The sequence below is a fragment of the Theropithecus gelada genome, chromosome 14 (assembly GCF_003255815.1).
Source record: "Theropithecus gelada isolate Dixy chromosome 14, Tgel_1.0, whole genome shotgun sequence".
Classification (NCBI taxonomy): domain Eukaryota; kingdom Metazoa; phylum Chordata; class Mammalia; order Primates; family Cercopithecidae; genus Theropithecus; species Theropithecus gelada.
Window position 1 is genome coordinate 42,893,659 of NC_037682.1, and position 27,838 is coordinate 42,921,496.

General features: G+C 35.8%; 1 long non-coding RNA gene across 1 annotated transcript in view; it reads left to right on the forward strand.

Annotated features, from left to right (window-relative positions):
* Positions 1–13,034: 13,034 nt before the first annotated feature.
* The window catches only part of LOC112605605, a 50,101-nt gene continuing 35,297 nt past the window's right edge, over positions 13,035–27,838 (forward strand). Inside the window, exons 1-2 of the long non-coding RNA XR_003115535.1 lie at positions 13,035–13,139; positions 24,896–25,032. This is a non-coding gene — a long non-coding RNA (uncharacterized LOC112605605). The remainder of the gene's footprint in view (positions 13,140–24,895; positions 25,033–27,838) is intronic.

Sequence of the window (27,838 nt, forward strand, 5' to 3'; positions counted from 1 at the left end):
AATGGGATCTAATTAAACGAAAGAGCTTCTGCACAGCAAAAAAAACTACCATCAGAGTGAACAGGCAACCTACAGACTGGGAGAACATTTGTGCAATCTACTCATCTGACAAAGCGTTAATATTCAGAACCTACAAAGAACTCAAAAAAATTTACGAGAAAAAATCAAACAACCCCAACAAAAAGTGGGCAAAGGATATGAACAGACATTTCTTAAAAAGAAGACATGCATACAGCCAACAGATACATTACAAAAATGCTCGTCATCACTGGCCATCAGAGAAATGCAAATCAAAACCACAATGAGATACCATCTCACACCAGTTAGAATGGCAATCATTAAAAAGTCAGGAAACAACAGGTGCTGGAGAGGATGTGGAGAAATAGGAACACTTTTACAGTGTTGGTGGGACTGTAATCTAGTTCAACCATTGTGGAAAACAGTATGGAAATTCCTCAAGGATCTAGAACTAGAAATACCATATGACCCAGCCATCCCATTACTGGGTATATACCCAGAGGATTATAAATCATGCTGCTATAAAGACACATGCACACGTATGTTTATTGCGGCACTATTCACAATAGCAAAGCCTTGGAATCAACCCAAATATCCATTAGTGACAGACTGGATTAAGAAAATGTGGCACATATACACCATGGAATACTATGCAGCCATAAAAAAAAAGATGAGTTGGTATCCTTCGTAGGGAAAGGGATGCAGCTGGAAACCATCATTATCAGCAAACTGTCGCAAGAGCAGAAAACCAAATACCACATGTTCTCATTCATAGGTGGGAATTGAACAATGGGATCACGTGGACTCTGGAAGGGGAACATCACACACAGGGCCTATTATGGGGAGGGGGAAGGGAGGAGGGAAGGCATTGGGAGTTATACCTGATGTAAATGATGAGTTGATGGATGCTGACGAGTTGATGGGTGCAGCACACCAGCATGGCACAAGTATACATGTGTAACAAACCTGTACGTTGTGCACATGTACCCTAGAACTTAATGTATAGTCAAAAAAAAAAAAGTAGGTATTCAATAAATACAACTTTTTAAATTAAAAAAAAATTTTAAATGAATAAAACACCAAAAATAAAGGACCGGTTTGAATACTAACATGATATTTTCTTAAATAAACCATCAGGGCATAGGGATTCAGTAGAGGATGTGAAGTAGATATTATCTCCACAGAAATTTTGGTAATCATAAGAATATATTTATTTTCACAAAAATGGATTATGATTTCTATAATTTAGAAACTCTCTTGGCACAGCTGGAAAAATTCTTGGGTGCTACAAATTGATAATGGTGATCATTGATTTATGACAAATCAAGCATTTACCGTAATGATGCCCATTAATTTTTGGCTTAATATACCAGTAACCCATCATTTGTGTATAGAAGCTAATTCAGAAATAAAAGGAAAAATATTCTTAAGATTATTTTAGTTCAAAATGAAAAAAATAAATTATTTTATTAGATACTATGGCTAAATTGATTTTTTTACAACTCTATATAACATATTAATGACATTATGAAAATTGACATCATTTTTAGCTTCTAAAATGCTAAAACCTGGTTATGCTTCAAGTGGTAATATATAGACATCTTTCTTACCTGCTCATCATTTGTTACATATGTGTTCTCTAGGAAGGCAGAGATTTTTATTCCATTCAGTACTGTATCCCCATGGACTAGGACAATGCCAGCACATACAGACCAATTCAATAAATATCTGTTGAATGCTTGAAGTACCTAAAAATATGGTTTATGTAATTGATGACTGAATAACGTCCCTAAAGAAATTTTTTCAGGTTATTTGATTCAACAAGTTATAATTACATTCTTCTTAAGGATAATACTGTGCAATGAGTACCATGGTGGGTAGAAGCTTCTTTAAAGTCTTTGGCTTTAAAAAAGATTTGGCACAGAGGAAGAACTAATGTTTGTTAAATATATGTGTCAAGTGTCATAGTGAACACATTATTTGTAATCCTTACAAGCCTCCTGGAAAATCAATGAGACTCAGATAATTCAAATGATTTGATATCGTTCACATTTTTGGAAAGTAGTCGAATCCCTCTTCAACTTCCAGTTGGCTTGGACATTACCATGTGCTTTCTATTATCCCAAGTATTTTATATCTGGTCAAGGATATACTAAAGCAACTAATATGTGCAAAAAACAATATTCGACCAAAGGATAAAATGTGTAACTCATGGAGGAATCAAAAGTAGTATGTGAGATGATTGCAGGCTGGAAAAGTTGAAGGTTATTTTTTATTTATCTATTTTTTTTTCTTTTTCTTTTTCTTTCTTTTTTTTTTTTTGAGACGGAGTCTCACTCTGTCACCGAGCTGGAGTGCAGTGGCCGGATCTCAGCTCACTGCAAGCTCCGCCTCCCGGGTTCACGCCATTCTCCTGCCTCAGCCTCCCGAGTAACTGGGACTACAGGCGCCCGCCACCTCGCCCGGCTAGTGTTTTGTAATTTTTAGTAGAGCCAGGGTTTCACCATGTTAGCCAGGATGGTCTCGATCTCCTGACCTCGTGATCCACCCGTCTCGGCCTCCCAAAGTGCTGGGATTACAGGCTTGAGCCACCGTGCCCGGCCTATTTATCTATTTTTTAAGAAGACAGAATTTAGCTACACCCCCAAAAAACATGCTAATGTATTAATGCAGATTCTTCTGGGAGCCATGAGAAAACAAATGAAGATTTCTGACTTGATGTGTGGCATGGCGGTGTTGATGTTTTGGGAGGTTCATCTTGGAGCAACAAGGCAAGCTGTAAGCAAAAAGGAAGCCCTTTGGATTCCCAAGATCTAAGAAGTATTTCATTTCAGTCACTGATGTGTAGTAAATCGGAATATCAAAGAGTACAAGTTTTATTGTGGATTGCTACTGTATTTTGCAATAACTAAAACATAGATGATCAAAACAATCAGAAGAGTAGCTAATCACTACCTATGGCATAGAAGTCTGATATATAAAAGTGATTTTTTTTTTTTAAAAAAAGGAAGAGCTGTCCTCATATTCTCTTGGAATTATAACCCCAAAAACATACTTGTCTCTCTGAACATTCCTATAGAACATACTTTAAAAAACATTTGATACACGCTAAAATATCATGTGACCATTTCTCTCTGGAGACCTCTGGTGGTTTCCTCAAGAGCCTAAGACAAAGTTCGAATTCCCAGGTCTTTGGTTTTCAAGTTCTTTGGCTTCACTTTAATAACAATTTGTACTATAATTCTGATTATAACTGATAACACTGTTGTGATATGTTATCATCTCATTAAAGATGTGACCTCCAAATCAGAATTTCTAAGAGAATATTGCATGACCGAATAAATATTGAAAACACAAAAACCAAAATTGAATAAGAGATGTTAGAGGCCTTAACAGGGCAATAGTCATTGATAATTTCCCAAAAAGTACACATATTATAGAATTTCCTTTCTTTTTTTTTTTTTGATCATTGAAACTTTCATTGGCTACTAAGTTGAAGTACTAGAATTTTTCAAAATGTATTTTAGTAAATACTGCTCTGAATGTAAGTTTTAAACATTGGATAAATTAAAAAGTAGAAAGCAATTAGTTATTCAGGTAATAAATTATTCTCTTCTCTGTCCTTTGTGGTCATAGCCCTTATTCCTTTGTAAGCCAGATACAGTGGGAAGAGCATGGGTTTTGTTATCAAATAAATCTGGCTCTTATTCTTGTTTTGTTGTGTGTGTGTGTTTGTGTGTGTGTGTGTCTGTTAGTGTGTGTATGTATGCATGTAAAAACAATTAAAATAATTTTTGTTTGTTTGATTTTGTTTTGCTTATTTTCTGCTTGACTTTTAATAAACTTTAAATCTTTTATGAATGATTGCTCCATAGTAGAACCAAGGTCCCTACCCTGGTTATATAATGTTAAAATTAAACCTACTGTTCTTTCCCCCTTGATGGCTGGCATTTTGGGCACAGATTCAATGCCAACAGCATGCCTAAAAAACAGGGATCTAGTTAAAGTGAGAAGACCTGAATTCTGTTCTTTTGAAACTCTGGGCTTCCCGGCCCACGCCCCCCTTTTTTTAACCAGAGGAATAATTTCCACAGACCTCAAAGAGAGGAGAAATCCAAATAATTCGAAAAAAATTCATCTCCCAGATCTCTTTTCTGATGGTCACGGCTCTAGATAATTAGTAACTCAATGGGAAATTCATTAGTTTGGGCACAAGGCCCAATTCCAGAAACATTTTATTTTCACCTTCACACCTTTGAGGAAATTCTTCTTTTAGGCATCTGGGTTTTGGATCTGAGTGAAACTGTCATATCTTAATTATATTCAAAGCTACCCTCTTGACTTCTATTTCAGCTGTGACATTAGCCTTCACACTTGGATTGGCTTGAATTCTCTCTGGCTTGAGAGTGAGAATTTCATATGTTTTCTTTTCATCTGCAGACATCTGTATTCTGTTTAACTCAGAACTGTAAAACTCACAGAGCAGGAAGAGCTTGAGCACATTGTGATCACTGTGGGACTTGATCCTTTCAGGCCAAAAGCTACAAAAATCCTTTTACCAGCACTCCAAAGAAAGTTTTTCACACCAAAGACCAAGGATAGAGAACATCAAATTATTATAATTATGGTTTTAGAAAACTTTTTCTTTAACTATAGTTTACTCATCATTACACACTTTGTCCACACCAGCTGTATTAAATGAATTATTAGAAGAAAATACATATTTAATTTAGAGAAGAACCTAACCTCTCTTGATGCTGTGGAGACACAAACACATTATTAATTTATATGTCAGATATACTTACTAAGTGCATTCTTGTGAATGAGGAAGAATCATGGTCCCATAATCTGTACAGTTTTATGATTCTTAAGGTACCTTTTTATTCATTACATCATTTGATATTTTTGCAATTCTATGAGGAATGAAATGGGCATTATTGGTGGAAAATATGAAACCCAGAGATTTAAAGACTTGCTAAGGTTACATATAAGTGGATGGATTAGGACTATAACACAAGGGTTTTTTTTGCATTTTCTTAGCTCTTTGTAGTTGTAGGTCTGCAGCTTTATGTTGCCTCTTCAAAATGTGGCCACTAACTTTGAGGAAATAATTTAACTGAGGAGAAATGATAAATAAAATAAAATATAAAAAAAATTAAGAGAGAGCATAAAATTTCATTTTAGTCAAATTAATGTGTGTTTTCAGTTCATTACTGGACTTGTATTTTCAATTTCTGCCCAAGAATTTTGTCATTAGATTGGGCATTTGACATCTTCACTAATCCAGTCCCTATAGAAACAGTTAGAGATATTTTTAGACTGGATTAATAAATAATAATAATGTTCTAACATAAGTAGGAATTAGTGTTGTTTTTCAAGCTGATCACATTCCAACTGGAGCCATTTGTTGAATTCATTTGATAAACTAATTAGTGACCTGGATAATGGCCATACAGAAATATCATGTTTTTCAATAAACAACAGAAGAATCTAGGGAAAACCAGCTGTGTGTCTACCTTGGAAAAGAAAGACACTAGAGAACATAAGTATCACCTAAATTTTTGAATGAGCCTCATGTTTAAGAAAGCATAGATCTAGTCACATATTTTTCCATGTTTGTATAACAGGGATAAATAACATTTTGAATATTGTCAGAAAAGAAATGAAATATAATATTTGTATATGCTAATATCCATGTAATTTATCAAAATTATTCTCTATAGAAAACATCATATTTTGTGATTCTCTTGGATTGTTCAATATTCTTTGCAGCTTTGGGGCTTTTATTAATAATTTGAAATTTTACTTTATTTTTCAACCATTAAGTTTCATTTTCATGAAAAGATACTACCAGAAATGCAAAGTGCATTTTTGTATAAATAACTTGGAGTCCAAAAGAAGATAGTCATAATTTCAGTTTGGAGTAGGGGAATTAGGACTTCTTAGCAAGTGGCTTATGTGTAATGAAATATTAAATATTCTGTGTTGTTTTGGTATTTTCCAATAGGTCAATAGTGCTCCTAACAATAGATTCTGAAAGTCTAGTGGACTCTTGCAATCTTAAAAGTGAGTTATTTTCTACAACAAATTTCCTTGCTAAAGGAAACTGGCAAGTAAATCCTGAAATTGAAAGCCTGAGCATTTCTGGATTTCCAGTGGAGGTAAAACAACTCAGGACAATATGAATGAGGGATTTCGTGCCTGTATCTAAGAGATGTAAAAGTAATTAGGTTAAAGTGATTAGGAAAAGAATAAGATAGAGATGAAGGACATGATAGAGATGTGATGACATCCAGGGATGTTAACAGTATTGCTCTTGGTCCTTCATAGGACCAAGATACATAATGAGTGAATGAATACAAAAATGAGTGAATGAATAAAGTTCTGCCTTCTCAAGTATTCATTTGAAGGAAACTTTAAAGGAAAGGGAAAGACAGACAGACTATGACCAGTTGAGTGTAACATTATTTGGCCACTTTAAGGGTTTTACAGCTTTGGGAAGCATATACAGACTTCTAGTTAAGACAGCACTATTCTATGCCAAACGTGGCAATGCTGGATATTGTAGGGCACTGTCTATAGGCAGGGAGTGACCAACAGACATAACAGATCAAAAAGTGAATGTGGATGGAAAGTGAGCAAAACTAGAAGACATGAATAAATGTCAGAATTATTTATCTATCATGAGCAGTTTCTTTCTCTACTTAGAGTCCATCCAAGGCTTCTTTCAACCTTCCTTTTAAGTTTCAGGTCCTACAGCTTTCTCTTGCTGCATTCTATAGCTTACAAATATAAATGCTATTCATTCTGCCTGATGCCTGAAATGTACTTTTTTTTTTTTTTTTTTTGAGACAGAATCTCACTCTGTTGCCCAGGCTGAAGTGCACTGGCATGATCTTGGCTCACTGCAACCTCCACTGCCTGAGTCAAGCAATTTTCCTGCCTCAGCCTCCAGAATAGCTGGGATTACAGATGCCCACCACCGTACCCAGCTAAGTTTTGTATTTTTAGTATAGATGGGGTTTTGCTATGTTGTCCAGGCTGGTTTTGAACTCCTAACCTCAGTTGATCTGCCAGACTTGGCCTCCCAGAGTGCTGGGATTACAGGCGTGAGCCACTGTGTTAGACCAAAATGTACTTCTTATCCTCCTCTTTTCACTTATAAAACTACTCATTCCTTAGGATTCAATTCAAACGTATTGTTCAATGCCAATCCTTGTTTCATTTCTGTTCCCCATCCTCCAGCAGAAATAATTTTGTTTTTCTTCAATAGAGTTCCCACTATAATGTTACTACACTAGCCATATTATTTCATAATTAGATATTCACATCATTTCCTACTAGATTAACAATTATTTGAGAGCCTTTGTATCACATTAATGTTGAAATTTCTAGCACCTACCATAGTCCTTAGCATATAACAAATCTGGTAAATAAATGAATAGATGATGTGAAGACTGGATGGTGAATATGCACCTTTGAATGACATTTATGCATCCCCTAGCCATTTATTTATTCATGCAATCATGCATGCATTTAGATGGCCAAAATAAACAAACATATTGACTAACTGCTATGCTATTATCTAGAAATATTATTTCCATCATGGGGCTGAAAGGGTTGACTTTTGCACAGTTTTACCTTCCTCCAAACCATCCCTGCCATTGTGAGCTGTTCAGTCTCGCAGTCCATGATAACTGATAGTTTACTCCCATGCTTTCTTTACCCCAGTGACTTGCTGCTGCATAGCTGGTAGCTGAGTTCTCTAGGGAACCTGTTTCCAGATTTGATTTGTGCCTGAGCAAAACCCTGGTAGCCATTTGGAGGTAAGGTCAACAGTTCTGGAAGGGTTTCTGCTCTTTGATACCATGGGCTGCCAGCTTGTGAGTAATGTGGCAAACTGGATCTAATAGCAGTTAATGAAGCCAGTCCACATTTCCTTGGGAGGCACTTAGTCCCTGTTCTCCATATACTTGAACTAAGATGCCTTCTGCTAGCTCAGTGTGGTGCAGAGGAGAGGGCATGGCCTGCCAGATGTGAAAGTACACGGGCAGAATAAATTGGTACAAAGCACCCTGTGAGTGCACTTCATAATAATGGAAACGTGTTTCAATCAGTCACTACGATAACCCTCTGCAATAGGGATTATGATCTTCCTTTTATAGAAAGAGAAAACGAGGTACTGAGATACTGAGTAACTTAAGTTAGAGTCACAGCTACTAAGTGATAGAGTCAGGACTGAAGGCCAGACTTAGTTGATTTCAATGTTCAAGGGTACATTGTTTTTCTGTACAATCAGGTATCATCCCAGGAAGGTTAATTTCAACTCAATATGAAACAAGACTTTCTGAAAAATAGAGCTATCAAATGAATAAATGTCTTCAAAACTCAGTGAACTCATTAAGCAGAATTCAATAAGAGGTCAGAAGAACATGACAGAATAAAACTGTCAAAGAAGCTGGAAAATGAATTACTCTATTTGTTGGAATGTTGGTTTATATATTCCCCTTTTTGTCTAAGATTCTGAGATTGCATGCCAATTATAGACAGACAAACACACACACATGCACACACATACAGAAAGCCCTCATGTTAATGCGTAAAAGATTAACATACGTAAAACTGTGTGTGCCCCAAATGTAAGTGCAGACAAAATTAATAATAGTAGCTGGTATTAATTGAACCTCTACACTACACTCTCCTTTATACTAGAAGATGTGCCTAACACATTTCATGCATTATCTCATTTAAGGGACACAATAATAGTAGGTACCATATGGGAATTTTATACAGATTAAATTAATACATGTAAACTGCCTAGAGCAATGCCGGACATACATTAAGTGTTAAATGTTATCATTATTACTATTAAATGTTAAATTACTACCAAATGTTTATTACTATTGCTAAAAACTAATAAATGTTTAACTATTGCTATTACCAATAATTACTATTAAATGTTAAGTTACTATTAAGTGTTACATGTTATCATTATTACTATTATTCCTTGCAGCAAGGAATAATAATAGAGCATCAATAAGTTGCATGTTTTGGTAGACTGCAAATTCATAAGGAAAGAGGGAAAGAAAATGAGAGGAGAAAGGAGCAAGGAAGTTGTCTTACATTTACTATGGTGTGGGTAAAGGCAAGTTGGTATTTTAACCCACAGTAAATATTTAGACAAGTGTCTTCATCTTGCAAAGCCTTAATTTCCTTACCCCTAAAAAGGGAATGATTATAGCACCTACTTCATAAGGTTGTTTTGAAGACCATATAACATCGTGCAACCAAAGTACAAAATTTGGTGCTTTGAAAATAGATGTCTTTAGAAAAATCTCCAAATACTTAAAAACTGTAAATTCACAAGTTGGCATAAAATAGCTCCAGATTTTTTTTTTCTTTCTGTTCTCACTATTTTCTCTCCCCTAGACAATTCCATTGAATCTAATAGGGTATATCAATGTCCAGTGTGGTGGCTCAAGCCTGTAAGCCTAACAATTTAAGAGGCTGATGCAGGAAGATCGCTTGAACCCAGGAGTTCAAGACAACTTCAGTGACATAGGGAGACCCCCATCTCCCTTAAATAATAATAATAATGAAATTAGCCAGGTGTAGTGGTGCATGCTTGTAGTCCCAGCTACTCGAGAGGCTGAGCAATCAGAAAGATTGCTTGAACGCATAAGGTGGAGGCTGCAGTGAGAGAGAAACAGAGAGAAAGAGACATGAATGAAGGAAGCAAGCAAGGAAGGAAGGAAGGAAGGAAGGAAGGAAGGAAGGAAGGAAGGAAGGAAGGAAGGAAGGAAGGAAGGGGAAGGGAAGNAGGAAGGAAGGAAGGAAGGAAGGAAGGAAGGAAGGAAGGAAGGAAGGGGAAGGGAAGGAAGGAAATTAGCCATGCATGGTGGGGCACACCGGTAGTCTCAGCTACAAAGCAGGCTGCTTGAGCCTGGGAGGTTGAGGCTGCATGAGCTGTGGTCTTGCCACTGCACTCCAACCTGGATGACAGAATCAGACCTTGTCTCAAAAAAAAGAAAATAAGGCTAGTATGATTTATTAGAAAACAGAAAACAACACAGAAACAAAGATTTATATGGCTCCAAAATGAATTTCATGATTTTACTGAAAATATGATTCAACAAAAATTTATTAAGATTTATGATGTTACAAGAGCAACTGTATTTTTTCTCAGTGATGTGAAGGAAACCTGAGTATATGAAAATGCACAACATGGAAAAGGCATGCCTGTAGTAGTCAGAGAGCCTGACTTGAAATCCCACATATACATTGAAGAATATTTTGGGCCACTGTTTTAACAACTCTTGGCCTCAGTTTCTCCATTCATAAAATGGGAATGACAACAGTATCACATAGACAGTTGTGAGGATTAGATAAAATAATCATGGCAAATGCTGGCACATAACAGGCATTCCATGTGTGTTAGTCATTTATTGTATGTAAAGCAACAACAATTTCCAAATAAATATTGCTATACATTGACAATTTCATGTACTTTCATAGTAACAAAACAATATTTTAAAACTAAAATTGGCATGAAATTTTGTGATTTAGGATCACTCCCACACACATAATGCAATCTCCAAAAATTTATAATTTTGATGAGAATAGAATACTTGCACATAAGTAACAACCAAGAATAAGAAACACATGTAAATAATTATATATTGAAATGTAAAAGATCTCAACTACAGAAAAAAAGTAAGTATAAAATGGCAAGTACAATGGATACACCCTGCACTAATAGTAAGCTCTATAAGGACCAAGACCACACCTCTTTCATTCTTCATTTTACCTCCAGTCCGTCACATTGGGCCTGTCACACAGTCTTTGTTCAATACTGTACTTATTGTATAAATTTTAAAAGTGCAAAAAATGATGGCTATAAAGTCCACTGTAGAACCACTAGAAATGTTTATGTTATTGTATCCTAGAGAAAAGCACAATATAATATTCTAATTATATATTACTAAATACATTTATTTATCCATATAAAGCTGAACTAAAAGGATTTTTTTTTAAAATAAAATCTCGCTGATATGTTAATTCTGTAACATGTTTTATTTCAACCCACGAAGTTTGAAGGCATCTTAAAGAAATACTGATTCAATCTGCTCAGGTTACAGACAAGGAAACAGAGGTCTAGAAAGGAGAAGTGATTTACCCAAGTTTGTTCAGGATCAAGTATCAAAGGCCAGATTTCTCAGTCCCCTGTTTCATTCTACTGGACCAACCACACTGCTTCATTCCTACTCCACCAACACACACACACGTGCGCACACACACATGCACACACACACACACACAGAGTTAAGAACTTGCTTTAAGTAAATTTTATTTTTATCTATTTATCCAGTATTTCTCAATGAAGTTTAGGAAAATAATTCATCTATATTACCCATTATAATATAGGGCACACAGAATGTGTTCAGTAAACGTTTATTTAAATATTGATTCCCTCCAATGGAATTAATATAGAGTTTCAAAAGATAACATTTTTTCAGATCTGGAAAAGGGGCAAGATGAGAGCCCTTTTCAGTAGATAAGAATTTGACAATATTCTGTCAACAAATATTCATGCCATACTTACATATTAGGCTCTAGGAATAGAGTAAAAAACAAAAACTCATACTGTGCCTGTTCTCACAGTTATCCCTGCATTGTCAGGGAGGTAACATTAATTAATTAAATAGCTGTACTAGCAATGTATAATTACAAACTGAGAAAAATCTATGGACATAAATTAACATGATTTTGTGAAAGCATATAATGAAGTAATCTTCCACTAGAAAGTGATACTTGAGTTTGAATATCGGTTGAAGGATCAGTAGACGTTAAAGTATGATACCAGTATAATATGATAAATTTGAGGCTCTGTGAAGAGGCTATCTGATCAGAGTGATGAAGACATGGTGATGAGAAATGAGATATGGGAAGGATTATTAGAAATCAGAATGTACAGATGGATGGAACCAAGGCAAGATTATGAAAAATCTCAAAGATATAATAAAAAGATCAACAAAAAGGAGACATTAAATAATAGTAAGAAATAATAGAAGATACAAATAGTAGAAGATACATATACATATACAAATAAAAGTAAGAAATAATGGAATAATAGTAAGAAATAATAGAAGATACATCTTATATGTATATGTATACATATAAGATGAGCCTGATTAAGTGCTTTACAGAGATTATCTCTGTAAAGAGATTATCTCCTTTGACCTAATTACTTCCATATTTACAGATGAGGAAACTGAGGCTCAGAGACACCAGACAATTTACTGAAATATGTCAATCAGTAAGTGCTCACTTCAACCCATGACTGCCTGCATTTGAGTAGAAGTTTTCCAGAAGAGGACTGAAGTAATGACAATTGATGATGCCTTATAGAATAGATTGGAGAAACTATATAACAATAGATTATGGCTTCTAGAAGGGATTGGAGGAACTAGGATCATGGGGCTGTTTCAGAATCCAAATGGGAAGAAATCTGGGCCTTAAGCCAGAGTATTGGTCATGAGAGAGGATAAAGCCAGACAAACTGACAGAATAAAATTGTCTTTAAAAGGAAATTTTAATAAGAAACTGGTTTTCAAGGAGGCAGGTGTTAAATTAGGAGGGGGAGAAGTCTATTTAAATTTTATACATGGAGTGCACTAGTAAGAATATAAAACATTTTTAAAAAGTTAGTAATTCAAGGTCCAAGGTTCAAACTTGTCTGAAATGGGCTTTCAAATATTCATCAGAATTTACGACTCAATGCCAAATGTATTCAACTAATACATATGTTAAAATGCACACTACACGTCTTACTTTTGACTAATGAGATTTCAAATCCACCCTGATTCACTCCCGTTTACAGAAGGAAATTAAAAAATTGATTGGTTACTTCCTTCGCTGCATACGGACACCTTGATTGGCCAGCTGCCGTGGCTAGGCAACCAGGCGGAGAATCTTTGGAACAAGTAGCAGACTTCATCACAGCAGGAGCCGTGAGGCAAGAAGCTCTGGGATCAATTAAAATGCCAGGCTTTTCCAGGCTGGTTTCCAGCGCATCTGTGCATGATTCCACATAAATTTAGGGAATTAGAGATCAGACAAAGGTAAACATTTCTGTGCTTTGCTTAGCATTGATTTAGAATGCGAAGATGAAATATACCACAGTCATCCAGCCTGGAGGGGGTTTACACCTTCAGCTGATTTTTTTTCCTTCCTCAATTGCTTCATTATTTTAGGTATGTTGTAATCGAAGGCTGTTTAAATCATCTGTGTGTTCCTTTGGGGAGGGGAGGAGAAAGAGAAACAAAAGAAAAACCAGTTCCTACTTTCATAGACTAAACAGTAGAATGACTCATTCTTTAATTTTATAATGACACCTCTTAAAATAAGAAATTATTAATGATCTTCATTTTCCAGCTATTTGGTTTCCTGAACTTCGGTTAGATAAAAAGCTCACTCGTGTCCTCCTAGAAAATGAAAGACTGTTTCTCCCTTAAAGTCTGGAAAGTCTAACCTTTTGTGGAGTCTTCTCTCCCTTTTTTTGCTTGTTTATTTGTTGTTTGTTTTTTGTTTTCTGTTGTTGTTTTCTTACCTTATCTATCAGTTAAAGTCTAAGGTTTTGTTTGTGTTCTTAGTACTGAAGGTCTTTTAACGCCTGTATGTTGGGGAGAGGTTTAACTTCTGCACTTCCTTTGTACCTGGGGTGAGGTGAGGGTTAGAGGTTTATCTTTGAAGTACCAAGCAGCATGACAAGGACAGTACAGAGACAGGAAAAGTACAGACAAGTGGCTGGAAACAATGACAAGGCAAACAAATATCATGAACAGCAAATTACAGATTTTAAAATCCTACAGAAAAAGACAATTCCCTGACATCACAGAGGTAGTACAGACTTACCCTTTTATTAAGCAACAAGAAGAAAAGCAGAAAGCCATCAGGCTTTAGCTGAATATTAGGAAGGAATCAGAAGTGGGGCTTTAAGCCATCTTCTAAATGAACATCACCAACTCAATATCTCCTACCCTATTTCCACACCAGTGATAAGTGTTACAAAGATGTCCAAAGTTCTTTTCAGCTTTATGGTTGTAAAATTCTGTGAATTAATTCAAAATTTTAGAAAAGTTGAGGAGAAAATTAACATTTATTGAGCTCTTGGGACTGGGTTCAATGCTCAATACATTTACTCTATTTTTTAATTCTGATGACAATCCTGTGAGGGAGACAGTATCTCAATTCTACAGGTGAGGAACCTGATGTTTTCATTCTATTAATCAAGCTCATGTTATTTCTACTTCCTCTACCCTCTGAATTATGTCATCCTCAAGAATTCTTATACAATGAGGACTACCCACCTAAAGTTTGACTTAGGTGAAATAAATCATTCATTCTATATGCATTATAAACATAAGTGCAGTATAATATAAATCTATAATGACCACTTCCAGGAGAACATAAAAGCTTAAGAAAATATCAGTTAACGATCTCTTGCCGTTTGGTCAGCAGACTGTTTGAGAAATGGCAACCTCCCAACAGAACACAATATATGAAAGGGTTGAGAGTCAGACTCTCAAGTCTGGTATTCCAACTCTAGATACCTTCAGAGTAAGGTGATACAGATCTTGCCAAAGTACATGGTGAAATATTTGAATGCGAGAGTGAGTGTAGGTTAAAACTCCAGCAGCTTGGAGTTTTAATATTCTGTCATCCACAAGTGCCTGTAATTAATACTGCTTACATTCAGTTGGCATATTTATGAGTTGAGTTTCCTCCGTATATCCATTCTTCAGTTTTTTCCTACCTATTAGCAGTGCTCAGAGACCAGGGAGTAACTGACTGCAATTCAGTTGAAGCAGAAAAAATTGCCTAAGAAGACATCAATAAAAGAATGATTTCCATAAAGGAACAATTACTTCTGCTACATTCTTTGAGCTGATATAAATCTAATTTTAAAAGTTCTTCATTAGTTTAGAAAAATTCTGCTTCTTCTCAAAGAGAGTTTTGCTTTGCTTTTGCTTCTTTAGAAAGAGGAGTTCCTCAATAATACAACTCTAGATGGTAAACTGCTATCTTAGTTCCCCACCAGGAAAGGATCATACCCCTGAAGCTTCAGAAATCCCTGCCGCCATGGCTTCTGTTGGAAGCTCTGCTCTGTCAAAACCTGATGCTCTCTGAATTGCCTTTGGGCGATTCTTTTTTCTTCTTCTTCTTTTAATTTATTTTTTTTCAAGAATAGTACAAATTTACAGCTGAATAACTTTATCATTCTGTCCTGTAGAAGCTAAGAAATTTGAAAGTCTTCCTTTATTTCCATTTATTTCACTCTCTTTCTTTCCCTTTTAATTCAAATTGGCTGTGATTCCACTCTGTCTGTCCCTTTTAATTCAAATTGGCTGTATCTTTGCTGTATAACCCCATCTCTATTTCTGGCTTCTGTTGAGATGGCTGATTAGGTTCATAGTTCATACCATCACTTATCAACTTACCAAACTGTTGGTCAGTTACCCCCTTGGTGTTCTCTTATGAATGTACCTTCTCATTTTTGCAACATAGACAGGCTGAGAATTTTCAACATCTTTAAGTTCTGGTTCCTTTTTGCTTAACAATCTCATCTTCAATTCATTTCCCTCTCCTCTCATTTCACTATAAGGAGTCAGGAGGAACCAAGATGCTCCTTCAACACTTTGCTTAGAAATCTCTCTAGCTAAATATCCAATTCTATCACTCACAGGTTCTGCTCTCCACAAAACACTAGAATACAAACACATTTCAGCGGAGTTCTTTGAAACTTTATGACAAAGAACACCTTTTGTTCTTTGTCCAATAATATGTTTCTCATTTTCATCTAAGACCTCTCTAGAATGGCCTTTATCATCCATGTTTCTACCAAACTTGTATACGTGATTATTTGTGTATTCTTCAAGATGGGCACTTTCTCTATAGTTATTTTCCTTTCTTTCTGAGTGCTTAACAGATTTATCTTTAATATTCCCTTCATCCCAATATCTGCTTTTTCTAGCATGCACCTCAATCTCTTCCAGCATCTACCCATTACCCAGTTCCAAAACTGCTTCCACAATTTTATGTATTTGTTATAGTGGCACCCTATTTCTTGGTAATAATTTCTGTCTTAGTTTGGGTAGTGATAACAGAATATCATAGAATAGGTGACTTAAAAATATTAATTAATTTCTTACAGTTCTGGAGGCTTGGAAGTCTAAGATCAGGGTGCCAAAATGGTTAGGTTCTAATAAATCTCAGTGGCCCTCTTCCTAGTTTGCATGTGGCCTTCTTGCTGAGTCCTCACATGGCAGGAGGAGAGGAAGAGAAAGAGATAGAAAAAGAGAGAGACACAGACACAAAGACAGGAAGTTCCCACCCCTGTCTCTTCTTATGAGGGTACTAATTTGATTATGAGAGCTTTGCTGGGATGTCCTAATTACCTTCCAAAGGCTCTGTCTCCAATACCATGTCACAGTGGGAATCAGGATTTCAGCATATGAATTTTAAGGGAACATAAATGTTCAGTTCATGGAAATTATTACAGGTTTTGAATTCAATGAAATAAACAAGCTGATTGTAATAGCATTAGACATTGAGTTTTCAATAATGATTCAGGGAAGGTGCATTGCACTTATTGATAATTTTGCACAAAATGTGTATTCACAAATATGTAAGAAGAGAATTCCGATTTTGGTAACATGAATAACATATCCAACATAGACTCCTCACCCCCTCAAAAACACACAATAGTAGAAGTTAACAATAGCAACAACAAATGCACACAAATGAATAGGTGTACTCAGGAGAATTAGTAAAAATCCCAAATTTTAGAAAAAAAAAAAACAAAACAGAGAGAACTCAAAAGAAAAAGGTAAGCAATTTTATTAACCCTGTAACATCCTAGGGAGGAGAAAACCCTGATATAGGTCCTATAATCTAGTACTTAGGGTATGTTTCTTAGGGATAGAAATACAGTGGTTTAAAGCTGAAACTTGGGGCCCTGAGTAAAGCTAGAAGAGCATTAGAGCAGCCTCCTTCATGTAAGTGAGACTAAAAACAATCAGTCCATAAAAAAGCAAGGAAACTTGACTCTGATTGGGTCTTGGAGTGTGAAAAAGTCTCCAATTAGCAACCGAAACTCTAAGCCTATTCCACATGCAGGTGTGGAGTCAAATTTTAGCTATCTTCTATTAATCTATATATTTGTCAGCTTGAACTACCACAACAAAGCACTTTAGCCTGCTTAAGCAACAGAAATTTATTTTCCCATGGTTCTGAAGGCTGGAAGGCCAAGATCAAGGGTTCTGATCAATTCGGTTTTTGATGAGGGCTTTCTTCCTGGCTTGCAGTTGGTTGCATTTCACTATGTCCTCACATGGTTTTTCCTTGGTGCATGCATGGGGGTAGGCAAAGAAAGAATGAGAGATGATCCACATAATTAGGAAATGCAAATTAAAGCTACAAAGTCATACCATTTCACATTCACTAGAATATCTATAATAAAAAAACAGACAGTATTATTAATGGTGAGAATGTGAAGAAAATGAAACCCCCACATATTGGCAGAAATGTAAAACTGGTACAGCCAGTTTGGAAAAGTTTAGCGGTTTCTTAAAAAGTTAATCATAAACTTACTGAATTAGTTTCCTACAGCCATCATAACACAATACCACAGACTAAGAGACTTAAATAATGGAAATTAATTTTCTCACAGTAATGGAGGTTGAAAATCCAAGATCGAGGTGTTGGTAGTTTTGGCTTCTCTTGATGCCTTTTTGACTGTAGACACTGGGCTTCTCATTGTGTTCTCACATGGACTTTCTTCTGTGCACAAGCCTTCCTAATATCTCTTCCTCTTTTTATAAAGATACCAGTCATACTGGGTTAGGGTCCCACTCTTATGACCTTGTGTCACCTTCATTAACTCTTTTAAGATGCTATCTCCAAATATAGCCACATATAAATTTTGGCAGAACACAATTTAGTCCACTACAAATACAATCCAGAAATTCCACCCCTACTTGTTTACCAAAAGGAAACGAAATAGATGTTTACACATATATTTTACACATATAAAGACATGTATGTGAATGTCACAACAACATTACTCTTAGTGGCTATAAACTTGAAATAATTTTAATGTCTGTGAACTGGTGAATACATAAACAAAAGGTGATCTATCCAATGGAATAACAGCCATAAAAAACTACTGGTCTATGCTACAACATGGAAGAATCTCAAAGCCATGGTGAGTTAAAGCAGCCCCTCACAAAAACCTACGTATTGTATGATTACATTTACATGAAATATCCAGAAAAGACAAATCTATAGGGACAGAAAATAGATCAATATTTGCCTGAAGCTAGTTGTGGTACTAGGAATTAATCACAAAAGTGCACAGAGGAACTTTTGGGAGGGATATAAATGTTTTAATGTCAGATTGTGGTAATGGCTGCTCACCTCTATAAATGTTCTAAAAGTCATTGAATTGTATATTTAAAAATGAGTGAATTTTATGTTATAAATTATACCTTAAGCCGGGCACGGTGGCTCATGCCTGTAATCCCAGCACTTTGGGAGGCTGAGGTGGGCAGATCACCTGAGGTAGGGAGTTCGAGACCAGCCTGACCAACATGGAGAAACCCCATCTCTACTAAAAATACAAAATCAGCCGGGTGTGGTGGTGCACGCCTGTAATTCCAGCTACTTGAGAGGCTGAGGCAGAAGAATTGCTTGAACCCCGGAGGCAGAGGTTGCGGTGAGCCAAGATCGTGCCATTGCACTGCAGCCTGAGCAATCAGAGTGAAACTGTGTCTCAACAACAGCAACAACAACAAAAAAATATATATATGTATATGTATATCTTTGGAAAGCTGTGAGGAAAAAGAAACATTTAAGGAATGAAATAGTATAGGTGTTCATAATCCTTGCACTTTCTCATTCTCCTTCTCCATATGCCACATTCCTTTCTGAAAATAACCTGCTTATTTTCCAAGTATTTCTGGTCATTTAAAAAAAAAAGCCAACTTTGAAATGAGCTATTGATCATGAGCCCTTGGTCTCAAGAGAAATTACACAGTCAGTGGTGACTTTCTCTTATGGAAGCATTCATTATATGGCATCTTTCTGTTTTGTTTTGATTCAAAACTAGACAGTGAATTTCTTTCAAAATGTTAAATAAACATATTTTTAAGCATTGCTTTTCTCTGGTGGCAAATTAGAAGTCAAATGCAATATGCAGTTCTCATTAATGACCAAGGACACACTAGACATCATAATATAGGTAAGATGTAAATTTATTTTCTTAATAAATTACATGTTGACAATTACATTCATTTATAAATTTTCCTCCCAGACGTTTTCCCTTAAAGGAAAAATCATAGACCATGAGATGGTCTTTCACGTTCATATTTCAATTAGAAAATTTCAAGTGACTGTGGAAAGGTTAATGCCACTATGATGCTTTCTCAAAGCCCAAAAGTCTTCACAATCCCTTTGGACCTGTCCCCATTTCCCAAGCCAAAAGTCATTTCCATCTGTATTCTGAGAGTTTCACTGAGCTTTTAGATTTGTATTGTGCTACTTACAATTTCATACAATTTGGATACACTTTTGCATCTAGAGGCAGTTTATGTCTTAGGCCAAACCCTGAACTTAATTAACTTACCATAAACCTTCTTACCTTATAGCTATATCAGACCATAACACCAGTGCCCAGTTTGTGAAATCGATGTAAGGCATGCAGTAGGAATCTCTTTGTGTGTCAGCTAATGAGGCATTCTTTTCAAATGTCAAAACCTTCTAGCAGATAGGCATTTTTAATCATTCCATTTTGATAGTACAGGGGACAAAGTTCAAATTATAATTGCCATAGGACAACAGTAAGAAGCAGATATTTTCCTAATTTCCTCGAATTACAAGTTTAAAAAATCAGATATTAAGTGATAAAAACAAAAACTGAAAAACTAGATTTGAAGTATGATATGATTAAAATTGACCAAACTCGGATTCAGATGGATCTGAATTTAGTTTCAGTATTGCTTCTCATTAGCTATGTGAACTTGGGCAAGTAATTATTTTACTTCTTTAATCTTTTTTTAATTGATAGAAGGGCATACGAATATTTATTTCTAAGACTTATTCTGAGGAATGAGTGGGAGTTCTTAAACTGAGATATTTGAACTACTTTCAGGGTGATTGTGAAGCACTGAAACCGCCAGAAAACATGCGTAGGTTGTTTGAGTGTTCATAGCTTTCATCAGTTCTCAAAGGAATTTCTGTGTTCATGATCACTAAGAAGGGATACATAGGTGCTTGTAAATACAACTTTGATAACACTTGAGAATGTGTAAGTAATGTCAATAATCTATTTCCTTCTCCTTTCTGAAGCAAATGATCAGATTAAAATTACAAACAATATAAGATTTCATATTAAATACTGTTTTATACCACATGTATAGATGTTTTCAACAGACAATGAGAAATAACACTCAGTTTTGTTCTATACAGACCTTCAACGGATTGAGCAAAGCCCATCTACTTTGGGGAGAGCAATCTGCTTTACTCAGTATACTGATTCAAATGTTATTCTCATCCAGAAACACTCTCACAGATACACCCAGAGAAATACTTAACCCAATATTGAGTACCCATGGTTCCAGTCAAATTAACACATAAAATTAACACTGACACAATAGATTATGAAATAACTGTCCCTAGAGGTAAAATACATGTTCTTAATATAACTTAGCAGTTATTCATGCAATAGTTTACTTCCAATATTTAGTCTTATAGAAACCACAATTGAAACACGTATTTCCTATGCTAAATGCTTCCATGTTGACTAAAGATTGCTAATATCTAGAACTTTTGCTTATAACCTGCTTTCTCCTGTTTTATTTTCCAATTATTATCTTTGTCGAGTTTTATTTTGTCTAATAGGTTATTTGTTCTTCCCTGTAAAGTTGCACTTTTTTTTTTTTTTGTAGTTTCTCGGAGTTTTTGCAAACCATTCAGCAATTTTCTTCAAATTTTTAAACTATTAATAAAGAAAACCTCAGAAAAGTATACAATGCTTACATTTTTATGCATTGAGTCAAGTTCAAAGTTAGTGACATAGAATTTGTAAACTTATTTTCAATGAGATTAAGCAAATAAATACTCAGAAACACACATAATTCTTACAGCAGTGACTGCATGTCAGTTATTTCTAGGCTGAGCATTCCAATTCTGAAAACCCCAAATCTGAAATGCTTCAAAAGCCAAAACTTTTTGAGCATTGATATGACAATAAAGGAAATGCTCATCGTAGCATTTGGGATTTGGGATTTTCAACCAGTAAGTAAAATATAAATATTCCAAGTCTAGTCTGAAATTTCCAAGATTTAACTGGTTTGGTGTATAACTTTAGCGGTTTCACCTAGTATAAACTTTAGATTTAAGACTTATTTTTCAGGGTCTTTTCACTTAAAGAGACACATTCTCACTTTTTAAATGAATTATTATTTTTCAGGTTCTTTTTATGATGATTCTCTTATCCTTTGAGTTTTTAGGTAAAACTTCGTTTTTTTAAATGAGGTCTTTCTTGACCATAAAATGTAAAAGCACCAAATTTCACACGCAGTGAAATTAATACTTTTTACTTCCTCAGACTCATCAGTATCTGAAGTGCTCATTTGTTTACTTATTAAGACTTTCCCTCTCTCAAAGGAAAGCACTTAGTACTTTCTATATAGAGACTGAGTATCCCTTATCCAAAGTGTTTGAGACCATAAGTATTTCAGATTTCAATTTTTTTTTCAATTTTGGAATGTTTATGTTATACTTACTGGTTGAGCATCCCGAATATTCCAGTAAACATTTTCTTTAACCATCATGTACTCAAAAGGTTTTGGATATTGGAGCATTTCAGACTTTGGATTTTTAGATTTGCAATACACAACCTGTAGTAATTACACAATAAACACTGAATAAATAAATGAGCTAATGAATGCTTAAGATTATGTTGCTGTGTTAGTCCATTCATGTTGCTGTAAAGGAATACCTGAGACTGGGTAATTTACAAAGAAAAAAGGTTTATTTGGAGTCACAGTTCGGCAGGCTGCACAGGAAGCATGGCACCAGCATCTGCTCAGCTTCTGGAGAGGACCTCAGGGAACTTACAATTATAGCAGAAGGTGAAGGGGAGCCATGTATCACATAGCAAGAAAGGTAGCAAGAAAGACAGAGAGAGAAGTGAGGTCTCAGACTCTTAAACAGATCTTGCATGAACTCAGAGTGAGAACTCACTCACTACCATGAGGACAGTGCCAAAACATTCATGAGGGATCTGCCCTCATGACATGAGCCAAATACCTCCCACCAGGCCCCACCTCCAGCACTGGGGATCACATTTCAACATAAGCTTTGGAGGGAACAAACATCCAAACTATATTAGTTGGTTGGAAAGATCATATGAAAACTCTTTGGAGTACATTGTAAATATACATATGCCTAAAATGAGTTTTAAAAACTTTTCTCTGATGATAAGAAGAAATAAAATGATGAAAACCCCCAGGCACCTATAAATTAAGGAGAACAAAGGTGGAACTGTGGTGAGAACTGTGTGAGAGAGAAGACTCTGGAGGAATCAGAAAAGGAGAATTCAAAAAGTAAATGCTTTGGGAACATTGTTATCCATGGATCTTTCTCATTTTTATACTGTTTGCAAACAAAGGCACTGGCTGCCATTGTTCCCCATTGTATTTTCCAGGCTGCTTGTATAGCAAATGGCCTTGGTAGATGTAGATATAATACCCCCAACTCCCAGAGCAAAGGGTAGCTTTGATAACTGTCTGGTATACTAAAGATAATGTCTCTTCCTGGAGCAAAGGTCACAGGAAATGTGAATGCTTAGAATCAGACAATCTGTATATGAAATCTGGTTCTGACACTTATTGGTAAGGTATTTTACCCATTTTGGGTATCAGATTTCTAATTTTGTGTGACAGTTTTAAGAAGATATGCCTCAAGAACTGTTTAAATAAATAAATAAAATGACATGATGACTTGTACCATGTGTCTTAGTCTGTTTTTTGTGTTGCTATAACAGGATACCACAAACTCAGTAATTTACGATATACAGAAATATTTCAGCTCACAGTTCTGAAGTCTGTGAAATTCAATATCAAGGTGCTGGTATCTGACACATGATTTCTTGGTGTGCTATCCTATGTTGGAAGGTGGTAGGGCAAAATGAAGAGAGAGAGGGAGAGAGAGCCTACACCTGAAAGCCCTTTTACGAAGGCACTCAACCCTCAATAATTCTCCATGGTCTAGTTATCTCTTAAGTCTGTACAATGGAAATTAAATTTTAACATGACTTTGGGAGGGACCAATCATTCAAACCATAACAGCATGATAGGCATATCTTTTGTGCACAATTGCTTACTATTTCTATCCTTGTTTCACCTTCCTTTTTCTCTGCCTTTCATCCTACCTTCTTTGAACTGTCTTTAGAAAATCAAAATGCCCCCATTTCCTTAGAAAATCACAACCCACCTCAAACTGATAAAGAAACTGACATTTATAGAACACATCCAAATATAATTATCCTAAAACTTTTTGGACAAAACAAACTAACAAACATAAATACAAAGCAGAGATTACAGAGGCTTAGACAATTAGTCAAACTCCTCTATCACAAAGTATGTCTTTCACCCAGTTATCTTTCCATGATATACCAACCATCTATTGAGCACTCACCAAGTGGGTGTATTGAGAGAGAAGAGGAGATGTACTAGTATGAAATGAATTCAGCCCAGATAATAGGAAACCCAGCCAACAGTGGCTTGAACAAGTAAAAGGTTTATTTGACTCATGCAAAAAGAAGCCCAAGATAATTTGGTTTAAGTGTAAAAATGCCATCAAAGACCTTTCTAATACGCCACCCTCAACATGCAGTTCTTCAGCTTCTAATATGCCATCCTCAACATGAAGATCTTCAGCTTCAAGCTTCTCTCTTCTTGGTAACATCAGATGAACTGTGTGAATTACATACATTCAACTCTGGTACCTCTTGAACTCTTCTTTCAAAGTTCTTTCAAAATTCCCTAACAGCATTTACTGACCAGAGATCTCACAGCCTACTGGTACTTAGCCTCAGAGACATTTCACCCAATGGGGAATGGAGCTGTATTCCATTTCCAGAATGCTGAAGGTTGCCACCAGCCTTATACAGCTTTCTTTCCATCAGAAGATCCACGGTATTTTCTGTACCCCAATATGGGGCAAGGATCAGGCACCAAGCTCTTTCATGTTCTCTTGTCCTCTCAAGTAGAATTCTTTCTCTCTCTCTCTCTTATTTTTTACCCTAATATCTTTATTATGTTGAAATTAAACAGATTGTTGCAAGTGATCATATCTCAGGTTACATTCCTTTTCTTTCTCTGATAACATCAAGAAAGATTCACCATAATCAAGAATGGCAGTTCCAGTGGAAGGAATGACCCTCCTGATCCCTTGGCACAGGCACAACTAGGTGGAAGCCTGTCAGCTCCTAAGTTGAGGCCATGAGAAGGGTGTAGGTAGGAGGAAAAAACACAGTGAGAGTATTTCTAACAGGCTCAGAATTAGGCAACTGTGTACACATACAAATATATATATATACATATATACATATATATATATATATATATGTATGTACCCACACACACACACATATTTTAGAAAACAAAAAATTCTGTGCCTGAGTAGTTACATGTAGCTACAGCAACTTCACAATGAATCCAGAATCTAGATCCCTCCATCTTTCTGTGTGACTAACCATAACTAATGTTTCTTGCTCATAGTTATAAGACAGCTGTTGATGTCCCACTCACAGTTATAAGACAGCTGTTGATGTCCCACTCACCAGTTAGGAGGATCGAGAAGAAGCTGCTTTCCAGGAAATCGCAGTCAACTTCCAAATAGATCTCTTTGGTCAAACATGTGTCACAGATCCAACTCTCTTTTTGTAAGGTAGTATGGGGAATAAAATATTTAAGTAGTAAAATTGGGCCTCTGCCAATAAGAAAGAAGGAGAGGATAGATATTGGGTAGATAACTAGCAGCATCCTCCATGTGATAAACTGGAATGAGAGACATGCTAGCTTTGATAAATTACATCTGCCTCCATTTGTTAGCTCTTGTCACATATTGAATTATTTTCTGTTGAATCCAAGGAATGCACTTAAATTACATTCAAGTTTTCAGTTTGAAATGAAAGTACCACATTTGTTCCACTCTACTCTTATTATTTCCACCAAACCCTGAATTTCTCCATTCCTTACCACTATGTTCCATGGTATTACATTCAAAGCCTCAGTCACAGCCCACTGAAGTCCATAGCAGTCAAATGGTTAAAAATCAGAGTTCCTAGAAAATCCACCTGAGATGATTAGTTAAAGCAATCTGAAAAAGCAAGATATTTCACCGCCTGCCACATAATGTTTCTCCAGGCCCAGCCCCTGTAAAAATAAAATATCGTTAATGGAAGCCAACTCGTTACCCCATAAAATTACTACAACACATGTGCTTGAAAATGTAAGACAGATATTCTTAACTTGGAAAGCCACAGGGAACCACAGAAACGTTCTCCAAGAAATGATTTCATTTTGTTGGTTTTATATTTAAAGTCACATTTTTGGCAGGCAATCCCAAAGACAAAGTTCCAAGAGTAAACTGGCCTATGGGATAGAACTCAGACTTCTGGTCACTTGCCCACACGTGTTTAAATTACTTACCTGTCCTTGTATACCGGACATAATGATCTGGGAGCCTGGCTCTGTTCCTTCTAGTTGTAGACCTCTTTTTGCCATCTTTTCTTCTACCCTCCATACTGAGTGTAGTTTATTACTTTAGCACACATATGTGGGGTTATAAAACAGTCTAGATTTGAAGTGCTACTCTGGCACTTAAGAGTAGTGTAACTTAGACAAATTACATAACCACACTTTGCTTCAGTTCACTCATCTATAAAATAAGCATCACAATAATGTCTATGTCATAAAGCTGTTATGAAGATTGAATCAGTTAATGTATTAAAGTTCTTAAAATAATGCCCAGCATGTAGTGTGATATAGGTGGTAGCTGTTATTATTATCACCCAGCTGGATAACAGGACATGACCTAAATTAGCCAGCAAAATTATTCCCTGAGGTAAGTCAGCCAAAACCCGAAAAAAAAAATTCTGTAGAAATGTGTGTGGAAGCTGACAGATATTCCCCCAAATACTACAACTATAAGGGACTCAGCTGAGTGATCAGGGAAAGTTACCTGGGATTCAAATTCACTATTTCCTCTGGATGCTTAAGAACTGTGAAATTTTAGTGAACAGAAGATTCTCGGGGTTTATCTCATATAGTTCCTTCATTTTATAAAGAAAAACCCGATCTATGAGTAAATACAAGGTTACATAAGTAATTAGTGGACAGCTTCCTGGGCCCTGATGCAGTGACTTTTTTTCTTATATTAAGGTAAGATAATTTCTTTATTCCCTCTCAAGTGATGATGGGAAGAGAAAGACAAGAATCTGAAATAGGTTGTAAATCTCCATAATCTCTGCTTACAAAGAGGTCCATTCCAACTCAGAAATATTTACTTAACACAGAATCTTGAAACTGTAGAAGTCTTTGGGCTTGGAGCTTTATAACTATTTACTCAGCTGATTATCTCCATTTCTTACAGTGAAATGTGAAACTTGTTTTTTAAGAGTGTATGTGCAGCTTGAAATCTTCAAGATAGGCAAAAAATGTGAGTTAGGTTTTCCCATTCGGGTGCCAAACTTACAATCTTAACCTTTTCCTCTTCTCATCTTTGCTTCTATTATTCTGATTTCAGAATAATGTCCAGCCCCATTATATACATTTCTGTAGCATTTTCATTTCCCAAGGGTCTTCCTGATTTGACTTATATTTCTCAACAATTGTCATTAGCTTTATCATCCTCACTTGACCAATGAGGAAATCAAACTTAGAAAGGATTCAGCGACACTCTTCTATGATCACATAAGTAAAGGGGCAAGCCTGATTAAAAAACAACAACAACAAGAAACAAACAAAACAAAACAAAAAACAAAGAGACAGGTTTTCTGAGTCATTCTGTCTTGCATTTATTCAATATTATCTTGCCAATATGACTGTGTGTTTCCCATGTGCACTGAGGATAAGTGTTTGTTTTTTTTTTTTTAAAGTCACTCAAGATCCTTTCTTAAAGCTTAGCTTATATCCAGATCAGTTATGTTTTATTCTAACACACAGTAAAACTATTCAGTGTTATCAATGAGTTCACAAAGTAGTCAAAAGGTAAACTATACCGGAGATATCAAGTATAAAGAAATAAGAGGTTTTTAGGGTAACAATATAAAACAAATTATAAATGTGCTGAGGTCAATAAATCAGTGACCAGATAATTAGAGCCAATCAGAACCACAGACATAACTGAGAAAGACTATCTGTAGGTCAGCTTCACTGCTTCCCTCCCAGCCTTACTGCCCCAGTCACTCTACAGCTCCCAGGTTTAGTCACACCAGACTAGTTTCATTTCTTTGCACACCTCATGCAATTTCAACATGTCTTCCTACAATTTGTATTTCCTTTTCATCTTTTCTTGTGCTTCTATTTTTTAAAAAAATGACTTACTTATCATTTTATGTATCCTTCAAAGTCTCCTTCAAAAGTGTCCAAGACTGATAAAACTACTGTTGTTTAGGAACCCTCAACCAGTAACTGGGGCCTCCTAGGAATTTAAGAGACTCTAGGAAATAAGAAGGAAAAGTCAGTTCATA